Genomic DNA, 10058 nt, shown 5'->3' on the forward strand with positions numbered 1-10058 from the left:
AGGGGGCTGAAGCTCCGAAGTATATATTTAGGACAAAGAAACTTTGGGTGGTCTAGCTGTTTGTAAGTAACATTTACTTGTTGTTTTCTGTTGGTCATGCTTTTTTTTTCTAACTATCTATATATATATCTACAAATATTTTATCTGAATGCTAAAAAAAAATGTTGCAACTCTATGATCTTCTGAGACTAGTACCGGATTGTTTTTCGCCATAATTTAAAGTTTACTGCCTGGCAATGAGGAGAGGAGCCAAAAAGAAGCTAGGATCATGCTGTAGGCACTAAATCTCAGAGGAAAAGTATCAGGAGTTTAAGAAGGAAAAAAAGGGAAATGACCAATATGCCAAAGCTAAAACTTCTGCTGCAGTTCTGAATGTACATTATCCTCATTTCTGGGTAGGGGGGAGAAAGGAAAAAAAGCAGAACTTGCATTAAAATGTTTGCCAACTAAGAACGCCTTTGTATATAAGGCATGCCCTTTTTAGAACAGTCTTGGTTTTTGTACTTTTAGCTACTTAAATTTGATGATTTTTTTTTTAAATGATTTAACTTCTAAAGCAATATTTATAACTCTAGTTTGCAATGCACACCTCCTCAGGGAAAACAATTACTCTGTACCTGCCTGAGTTAAAATATAAATGCTCATGTCCAACTTACTGTAGAAAATGTCACATTTTCCAGTATACTTTAAAAAATCTCTTTTATAAAGACTGAGTTTAGATTCTTTGTGATTAAAAGTCTGTATATGACTTTTAGAGCTGTTGGGATCAATGTCTTGACAGAAGAAACAGCTGAGATGCCATGCTTCATCCCACAATATTTAAACACTTACTGAATACACAGAGAAAATAAAGTATTTTTGAAAGTGAAACTCTGTTGTCTCTTTACCTTTTGAAATCCTCTCTCTCCCTCTCTCAAACCACAGTCAAAGTATGACTGATAATGACCTGATACAGCCAACTTGGATCAAATAATATTTGCCTTAAGTAGGTTCAACCCTACTGCATTTGTGTGAGAATCTTATTACAATAGGGACCTAAAACTGACAATAAAATTTGACCCTGTTGTAACCGGTGATGCCTATATTGACTTGAAGAAATCAGGTTTTTAACCATCCTGTTTCGGGTGAAGAGTGGGAAAGCTGCAGTTCACACTGAACTTTTATAAGTGCTGCTTTCTAACCTCATGACCTCATCACTCAAAAGCAGATTCATACAAAAAAGAGAAAAAACAAGAGCTGATGGCTAAGACCTCAGCTGGTATAATTAATGTATCTAGTTATTTTAAAGGAGCCAGGGTCCATTTACACCGCATGAGCATCTTTCTAATAAAAAGCAATCTGAAAATACTTCTTTATGGAAAAGTGACAAGTCGTTTATGATGCCACTTTATATCCAGGATAAAGGAGTACAAAATATAAAGGGCACCTATACACATAATGCCTAGTCTGATGCCTTCTAATTAAAATATGTTGGCACAGACTCAATCTAATTGGAATGCTTCAGCAGCCTCGACATCACATGTATTGGGTGTCCCCACATTTCAAAATGGAAGCGGGGGATGCTTTAACTAAAACTTATCACTGTGGGCATTTTAACTAAATCTATTAAAATGCACGCCTCCACCCTTTCACTCTGGAGCACATGTAAAGACCTCCTACTGTTTCTGACTATTTTTCATTTCCTTTTTTATAATGCGATTGATTTATTAAATAAATCTTTGAAGTTATATTTAATTGGAGAATTGCAGAGACTGGGAAGTATCTGCAGGAATTAAACTTTTTTTTAAAGCATAAAACTTTAGGAAACAGTAGATGAGGTACAGTATATGAAAATGTTTCAGTGTAACTTTCTGTGATGCTGTATTAACTATTGTTCACCAGTTGTTCACTTTCTTCATTCTAGAGATTCTAACCCAACAATGATCTCCTTGATATAGCTGCATGAATAATGGCAAGTATGCTTTATCTGCATGTAATACATTCCCAAATAATTTACATCATGATTTCTTTTATTCTTTGCTGTAACTACCCTTGAGGATCAAACACCCGGGCTTTTGTTCTTCCTGTGTATATATAATAGGTAAATTAGCCTGACACACTTCCCAAGTACTACTCGAATCCCTATTCCTTTCCCTTACCTTAATGGTACTCAGCTGCGCTATGCTCCTAGATTAAGCTGTTGCTCTGCTTGCCGGCTCCCTGTCTGATCTGATGCTCTGCTGCTGCTCCCTGCACAATCTACCACTGGGCTGCCTGCATAGGCAACGGGTAGGGAGTGCACCGGGGGTGCATGTGCCCCTCTTGACCAGGCCAGTGGCCCCTCTGATGGCCAACACTGATGCCGTTGGCAGGGCTGGTGCCCACCCTGACAGGGCCACTGCCATTGGTGGCTATGCTGGTACCCCCCCAGATTCAGGAGGTACCAGTTGCTCATGGCTGCCTGTCCCCTCAATCTACTGTGTGCTACGCACAGAGGCTGCCTGCTTTTTGTGACAATTATGCTGCAGGTTGACAACCCATGATATGATCAAGGACTATATTTTATTGCATGGAGTAACATATATTCAATCACATGGTGAAAAATGATTGCAATTTTTTAGATGAAGATCCCCCCCGCCACCCCCCCAAAAAAAACCCATAAGCTCAAAGCCGGTAAGATTTCAGCCAAAACAGCTCTGTGAACTTATAAACAACTCAACCCAGGGTCTTATTACAGAAAGTATGGGGCAATGCCAGCAGGGCACTACCCTTTAATACAAACAGTTCTGTTGTATTCTTTCAGGTTCAGTGAAATTACATACCAGTGAATCAGTCAACTGATTCAGAAACATGGGCAAACAATGGTGTCAGTTAAAAATGAATTGCTACACCCAAGTTCAGCTTTGCTGTATACATGTGTTATCAAAATGATGTTTCCGCCTACTCCTACCTCTGGTAGGAGTGTAATGTAAGCTGTCTGGGGGAAAATATCCAGGTCTGCCAATATTACCATCAAAATAGTAGGGCAGACAGCCAAAGCAGGCACCATTCTTTGACTCACAAGTGGAATATCAAAAGATGCCATCCTTTAAGACCTCTTTTTCAAAATGGGATTATTCCTGAGACAATCTGATCCGATCCAGTCTAACAAAGTGTCAGGTCAAAGTTTAGATGCCTGTGTGATGTGTTCTTAACAGAAGGTTGCTGTATGCTTGCTCTCTGGTCCCCGCTGGTGCCCGAAGCTCTCCTCAAAATCAAAGCACAGCCAACCTGACCTTAATAGGCCTGAAGATCAGAGAAATCTTTCCTTGATAATCAGGACTACTGAAGCACTGAAATGGTTGTTATCCTTTGGGTGGGGAACTAATATCCAACTCAGGTCTTAGGAATACTAACAGAAATTCAGATGAAGAAAAAAGCAATGGGAGATCTTCCAAGTGATGCCAAAAAATGATGGACAGGGCTCTAAATTTGCAAAACGAATTTCTTTCCATATATAAATAGGATTTCATAGACATTTGGGCTGGAAGGGACCCCGGAGGATCAGAGTCCAGCCCCCTGCCCCAGGGGCAGGAAGTCAAAAGGGATCATAGGATCCAAGCAAGATAAGCATCCAAATGTGTCTTGAAGGTGTTTAAAGTGGGTGTTTGAACTGCCTCCGGCAGCAGGCCATTCCAGACCTTGGGGGCTCGGACACTGAAGACGTTCTTCCTTACGTCCAGCCTGAATCGGTCGTGCCAGAGTTTGTGACCATTCGATCTTGTCATCCCTTGGGGCACTCTGGTGAATAGACGTTCCCCCAGATCCTGATGAGCACTCCGGATAAACTTATAGGTGGCCACCAGATCACGTCTGAGCCTGCGCTTTTCCAGCCTGAAGAGTCCCATGGCTCTCAGCCTCTCATCATAAGATCTGTTTTCCTGACCTCTGATCATGCGCTTGGCCCTCCTCTACACCCTCTCAAGTTTCTCCACATCCTTTTTGAATTGTGGAGCCCAAAACTGGACACAGTACCCCAGTTGCGGCCTCACTAAGGCTGAGTACAAGGGGAGAATGACATCCTGGGATTTGCTTGAGAAGCATCTATGGATGCAAGCCAGCGTTTTGCTCACTTTACTAGCCGTAGGATCACATTGAAGGCTCATGTTCATCTTGTGGTCAATCATGACCCCCAAGTCTCTTTCATCTGTGGTGCTAGCCAACATAGCACTGCCAAGCCTATAAGCATGCTGCAGGTTTTTCCTCCAAGGTGGAGAACCTTGCATTTTTCGGTGTTAAACACCATCAGGTTCTCATCCACCCATTTCATGAGCCTGTCAAGATCTGCCTGGATCACCCTCCTGTCCTCAGGTATGGATGCTTTACCCCAGAGTTTGGTGTCATCGGCAAACTTGGCCAGCCCACTTCTGACACTAATGTCCATGTCATTGATGAAGATGTTAAATAGTATAGGTCCTAGGATAGAGCCTTGAGGGACCCCACTGGTGACCGTGCACCAAGACGATTGGCTCCTGTCAACCACCACCCTCTGGGTCCTACCGCAGAACCAATTCCCCAGCCAGTGGACTGTGGTGAGGTCGAGGCCGCAGTTAGCCAGTTTAGCCAAGAGGTGATCATGGGATACCAGATCGAAGGCTTTTTTAAAGTCAAGATGTATAACGTCAGTCTCTTCCCCCTTGTGCAGGTGATAGATGACCTGGTCATAAAAGGAAATGAGATTGGTCAGGCAAGACCTACCCACAACAAACCCATGCAGGATATTGCCATTGGCCAGTCTGTTAAGGATGGCCTCTTTGATAATCTTTTCCAAGACCTTTCCCAGGATAGAGGTCAGGCTGATGAGCCTGTAGTTTGCTGGATCTACTTTCCTCCCTTTCTTGAAGATAGGCACCACATTGGCCTTCTTCCAATCTTTGGGCACTTCACCAGAGCACCAAGAGCTCTCAAAGATCCGTGCTGGGGGCTGAGCGATGATGCTTGCCAGCTCCTTGAGTACCCTTGAGAAATAAGGGGAACATTTGGTGATAGTAATGACTAAATTAAATTCTGAAGCAGACAGCCTGCCTGCTCCATGTATTTGTAGCAAATGTATATGTCTGCCTGTTTTAGTTGCTGAGCAATTCAACAGATTTGGAATTTACCCTTGTTCCCAATGAGGTTGGTGGGAAAGTCTGAAATAGAGATCCTTGCTCCAGATTTGAAAAGAAAAGCAGCAGCCTCAGATTCTGTTGTGAAGCCTGGAGCTCTGCTTACAGCTTTTAAGTGAAGCGTGCAGTCTAATTTTTTAGTAGGAAAGCAGAAGGAAAAAGGCACTTCTTGCTTTCTTGGAGTTCACTTTTTCTGAATATAAGCAACCTTATGCCTTTCCAAAGAATAAGCACAAGTCAACTGTATGAAAAGAAGTATAGTATGCAACAACTGCAAGGATGGTTGGAGTACAACATCCAGAGGACAATTCCACAGCTAGACTTTTCAGCTGAGCAGAGCAGTGTTGTGACACAGTCATTTTTTGTGAGCCACCAAAACAAAAACAGAGATACCAGACCGTTATGACTACTTTAATGTATACCTTGTATACATGACACTGACAGGGAAGAAGCATCATGGGACTCATGTCGTGGTTTAAAAATACTTGACATGTCAGACTTCCAGGCATCAAGTTGGGAACATTCATGTTTATGCTTAATATAGTCTGACATCTAAATCCTATGCAAAAATTTAACTGTCTAATCTTATTAATTCCACTGCCTAGATTGTTAGCTTCCAGTGACTACACAGACTATCTAAATTTCCTTGTTCATTTACACACACTGTAGTTATTGGTAGAAAAAACTTTTAGACTACCTGATGACAAAATTTTAAAAAGGCAGAAAACCTGGGACATTTGGTACGTAGGTTTGCTGCATGCTCTCCAACCATTTAATTGTTGGAAAAAGAAAGAAAAGTTGCTCACTGTTAAAAAGATTTCACCTTCTGCAGAATGCTTTTTGTCATTTTGTTGGCAGTGTGAATGGAAGTAAAAACATCAGCAACAGAAAATGAACATGAAGTGGAGTTTTTCAACTAAGGGGCTTGCCTCCAGTTTTCTGTCCAGTATTGTTGGGGGTGGCTTAAAATGTTTTACATTGGGTTAATTTAATTTGGTCCGCATCAAAAAAAAATGTGCCAAGGTCACTTAGGTGCAGTTTAGACACTGAAATCCAAAATTATAATCCTGAAACCCTGGCCCAGCTTCTGCCTAGCCCTAGAGCTCCTGGACTCCAGAAGTGGCTATTTTTGCTTAGGTGCCTGAAGTTCTGCTTCTGTGCATGCCTGAAAGCACTTCAGTCTTGACTAAACAGACTAGCTGACACCTAAACCAGTCAGGACACAGAAACTAGGCATTCCTCTGCCTGAGGAATAAGTGTTCTCAGAACATATTTCCAGCTCTACATGAAGGTGCTTTCTCTTAAAGCATAGCAGAAAGAGTTGATTGTGCTCCAGTTATGCCATAGGCTAATAATCATAGCATTCACTAGGGAGTGAGAGATGTGGGCTCAAGCCTGTTTTTGCTTGATGGGATTGAAATTGATGCTACCCACCTCCCTGGGGAGTACCTTGACTGCTAGGATAAAAGTAATTCCCCATCATGTACTCCCTTTCTCACCTAATAGATGATGTTTGCTTTTCTGCCCGGTAGAAAAGGGCAGAAAAGCAAACTAATTAGGGCAGACTTCAGAAGGTGAGAAAAGTGGGCCCATCGAGTAAAGAAAAGCACTGCACTTATGCCTCCTACATCCAGGGCACCTGCTCTAACCACTTCACTATTGTACAACAGGGGGCACCAATGCCCTAGTTCCATGGTATAAAAAAAAACGAGTGACCTCTGGTCTATTTTTGCATCATTGAGCGTTGGTGCCTAACTTCAGCAGGGGGTTCTGATCCCAAGTACGTGGAGCAGCTTCTCTACAAACCAATATGCAACACATGAGCTCCAGAGAACGGCATGGTTTAAAACAAGCTCCTGTCCCTGGCATTTCATATTGGCTATTCTAGGCATCTCCCACACAGAGTCAGGGCCGGTCTGGATCCTATTCAAAGATGTCTTCCTTTCCCTGTGCACACTGTATGGGAAGCTTTGAGCTTAAAGTCCAGTCTGGGGGTAAGACAGCTATCAGTTGCAATGTTTCGAGTTCCAGAGCCTAAGTCCCTGTTTGGATCTAGCCCATTATCACCCACTGGGCACGTCTACATGTGCATTCATGTGCCATAGTTACAGTACATTAAGTTTAGTACCTGTAATAACAGGTACTAACTTAATGCTCTGTAATCAGCACTACTGCGCAGTAGTGCTAGTGCACATTTTTTATGTGACACTAATGCGCAGTAGGCTAATTCTATTGCACATTAGCACAGCTTTCAACATGACACATTAATGCACACTGGAATTAGTCTACTGTGCTTCTAGTGTCTTGTGTAGAAGTGCCCACTGAGACCTATGGCTGTGGTGTGGTGGCAGACTTGCTGGCCTCCCAGGTGTAAGTTCTTGGGTTCAAAATCCTAGTCACCTGGAGAAGCATAATGTAGGAAAAATATACCTGAGCCAGTCTTCTTCCTCCCCATCCCCTTTCCCCCTACCCTCTGGCTTGTAGGGTATAAGAGCATTAGGTGGACATATAGTACAAGGTGTTTTGGGAATTGTAGTTCTAGAGCTGGAGTTCACTGCTGTTTGGGGGGAATTTCATCTCACTTCTTTGCCACCAAAGCCCATTTTGAGAGAGCAAAAAATGCCAGTTATGGCAGGAAAAAACAGGGTCAATTCTCCCCCCCAGTAGCAGCAAACTCCACTGATGCTCTACAAAACTATGATTCCCAAGATGCCTTGTGCTCCATGACACATTGCCCATGCCAGCTACTTGCCACAGCCAGAAAGGATAGACAGAGTGTGGGATGGTGGGGGAAGGCGTCTTCTCCCCTTCTTCTGGCACCTCTCCCATTTGCCTACCTCACATTACACTGCTTCTCAGCTGCATGCTCCCTCTGGCCAGCGATAGATTCATAGATGTTAGGGTCGGAAGGGACCTCAATAGATCATCGAGTCCGACCCCCTGCATAGGCAAGAAAGAGTGCTAAGTCTAGATGACCCCAGCTAGATGCTTATCTAACCTCCTCTTGAAGACCCCCAGGGTAGAGGACAGCACCACCTCCCTTGGGAGCCCGTTCCAGACCTTGGCCACTCTAACTGTGAAGAAGTTCTTCCTAATGTCCAATCTAAATCTGCTCTCTGCTAGCTTGTGGTCATTATTTCTTGTGACCCCCGGGGGCGCCTTGGTGAATAAAACCTCACCAATTCACTTCTGTGCCCCCGTGATGAACTTATAGGCGGCCACAAGGTCGCCTCTCAACCTTCTCTTGCGGAGGTTGAAAAGGTCCAGGTTCTCTAGTCTCTCCTCGTAGGGCTTGGTCTGCAAGCCCTTAACCATACGAGTGGCCCTTCTCCTAACCATACAAGTGGCCCTTTTCTTAACGATACTTTTTTATTGGACTAAAATCAGTTTCTCAACCCTTGGGTCACAATCCAAAAGTGGGTCACAAGAATATTTGAAAGAGTCACAGAAAAAGCACAGGTCTCCCCTTGCAGGCTGGCAGCTCCCCAGCATGCAAGAAGCTACTTGGGGCAATTGGAGGCAGGGCGCACCACGTGCATCTGGATGTGCACATGCTTGTGGCTGGTGTACAGCCAGGCAGGGTGGTGGGAGCAGCCCAGCAGATTCAGGGTTGAAGGGCTTGATCTTGATGCCTGTCCAAGGAGGCATGCACATGTGTGTGTGTGTGTGTGTGTGTGTGTGTAGGAGGTGGGGGTGTGTGTGGGGGGTGCCTGCTGGCACTGGAGGAAGGTGTCCAGGTGCTGGGGCTGTGGCAGGTGGTAGGGAGGCGCCTGCCCCCCCAGCGGGGGAAGGGGGTAGGGGGTTCTTTGGAGGCATGGGGAGCTGCATGGCCAGGCCAGCAGCACCAGCTCCACCAGCTAGCAAGAGGTGGAGTTCCCTGGAGACACTGCCTAGGCAGGGTAGACAAATGGGCATGGCCAGGCCACCTGGAATGGCACAGGAGCTCCAGCCCAGGGAATACCACAGGCTTCCCCTCTTCCCTCCAGCTTGCGTTGGGGCTAAACTTGCTCCACTGCTGCCCACATGAGCCAGAGCTACTGCAGCTGCCATGCTCCAGCTTGGGCAGGATGGGGGCTGTGGGTGTGGGGCACTGGCAGGCCTGAGGTGGGCTGTGGATCAGGATTGAGGGGCACCAGCAAGGCTGGGTGAAGCTGTGGCTTGGGAGTGCGAGACACTGGCAGGGCCAGGGAGCTGTCGGTCAGGAGTGAGGGGCACCAGTAGGGCCAGGGAGCTCCAAGTCAGGAGTGAGGTGCACTGTCATTTGTATTGTGCAAATTGCACAATGATGACTGTCACTTGGGAGTAATGGAGGGGCACATATTGATATTGCTGTTAATGTTTTCCTGTTGATGTTGATTTCGGTCTTTAAAATTAAGACTGTTGAGTTGCTTTAACTCGTAGTGTGTAATAAGTGTTTTAGGACCAAAATACTTCTATGTTTTCTACTTAAAAAATTTAGTGGGGCTAGACCGGCCTTCCAGGCTCTGAGTGCCTCCTTGGGGGTGCCTCGCGTCTGGCCCACCCCCTTCCTGGAGCACACCCACTAGCCTGGGGGTTCCACTGCCACCACCCAGGGCTCTGGACCGATTCTGGCTCTGCGCACCCTGGGTAACACAGACCTAGTAGCCCTCAAGGATACTTGATTCACTTCAAGAAGTTGGGATGCTTCCCTCAGTCAGAAGCACAAGTAGTAGTTTCCCTTAGTTAGCCGAACCAAGGGGACCCCAAGGCATAATCTAGACCCACTCCCAATAAGTGTCCAATGCTAGGTACAAAGGAGAACTTTATTGGTTACCAGGGGTAGGGTTAGAATAGGGTACAGGGTAGAGCAATATCAGAGAAATCCCATAGAGCAAACTGGCATGGCTAGGTAGCCTTTGATCACGCATCTGAGTTACTGCAAGCTAAATATCTAGTTAGATCTCAGGTAGC

This window comes from Alligator sinensis, unplaced genomic scaffold, assembly GCF_000455745.1.
Source record: "Alligator sinensis unplaced genomic scaffold, ASM45574v1 scaffold728_1, whole genome shotgun sequence".
NCBI classification, from domain to species: Eukaryota; Metazoa; Chordata; order Crocodylia; family Alligatoridae; genus Alligator; species Alligator sinensis.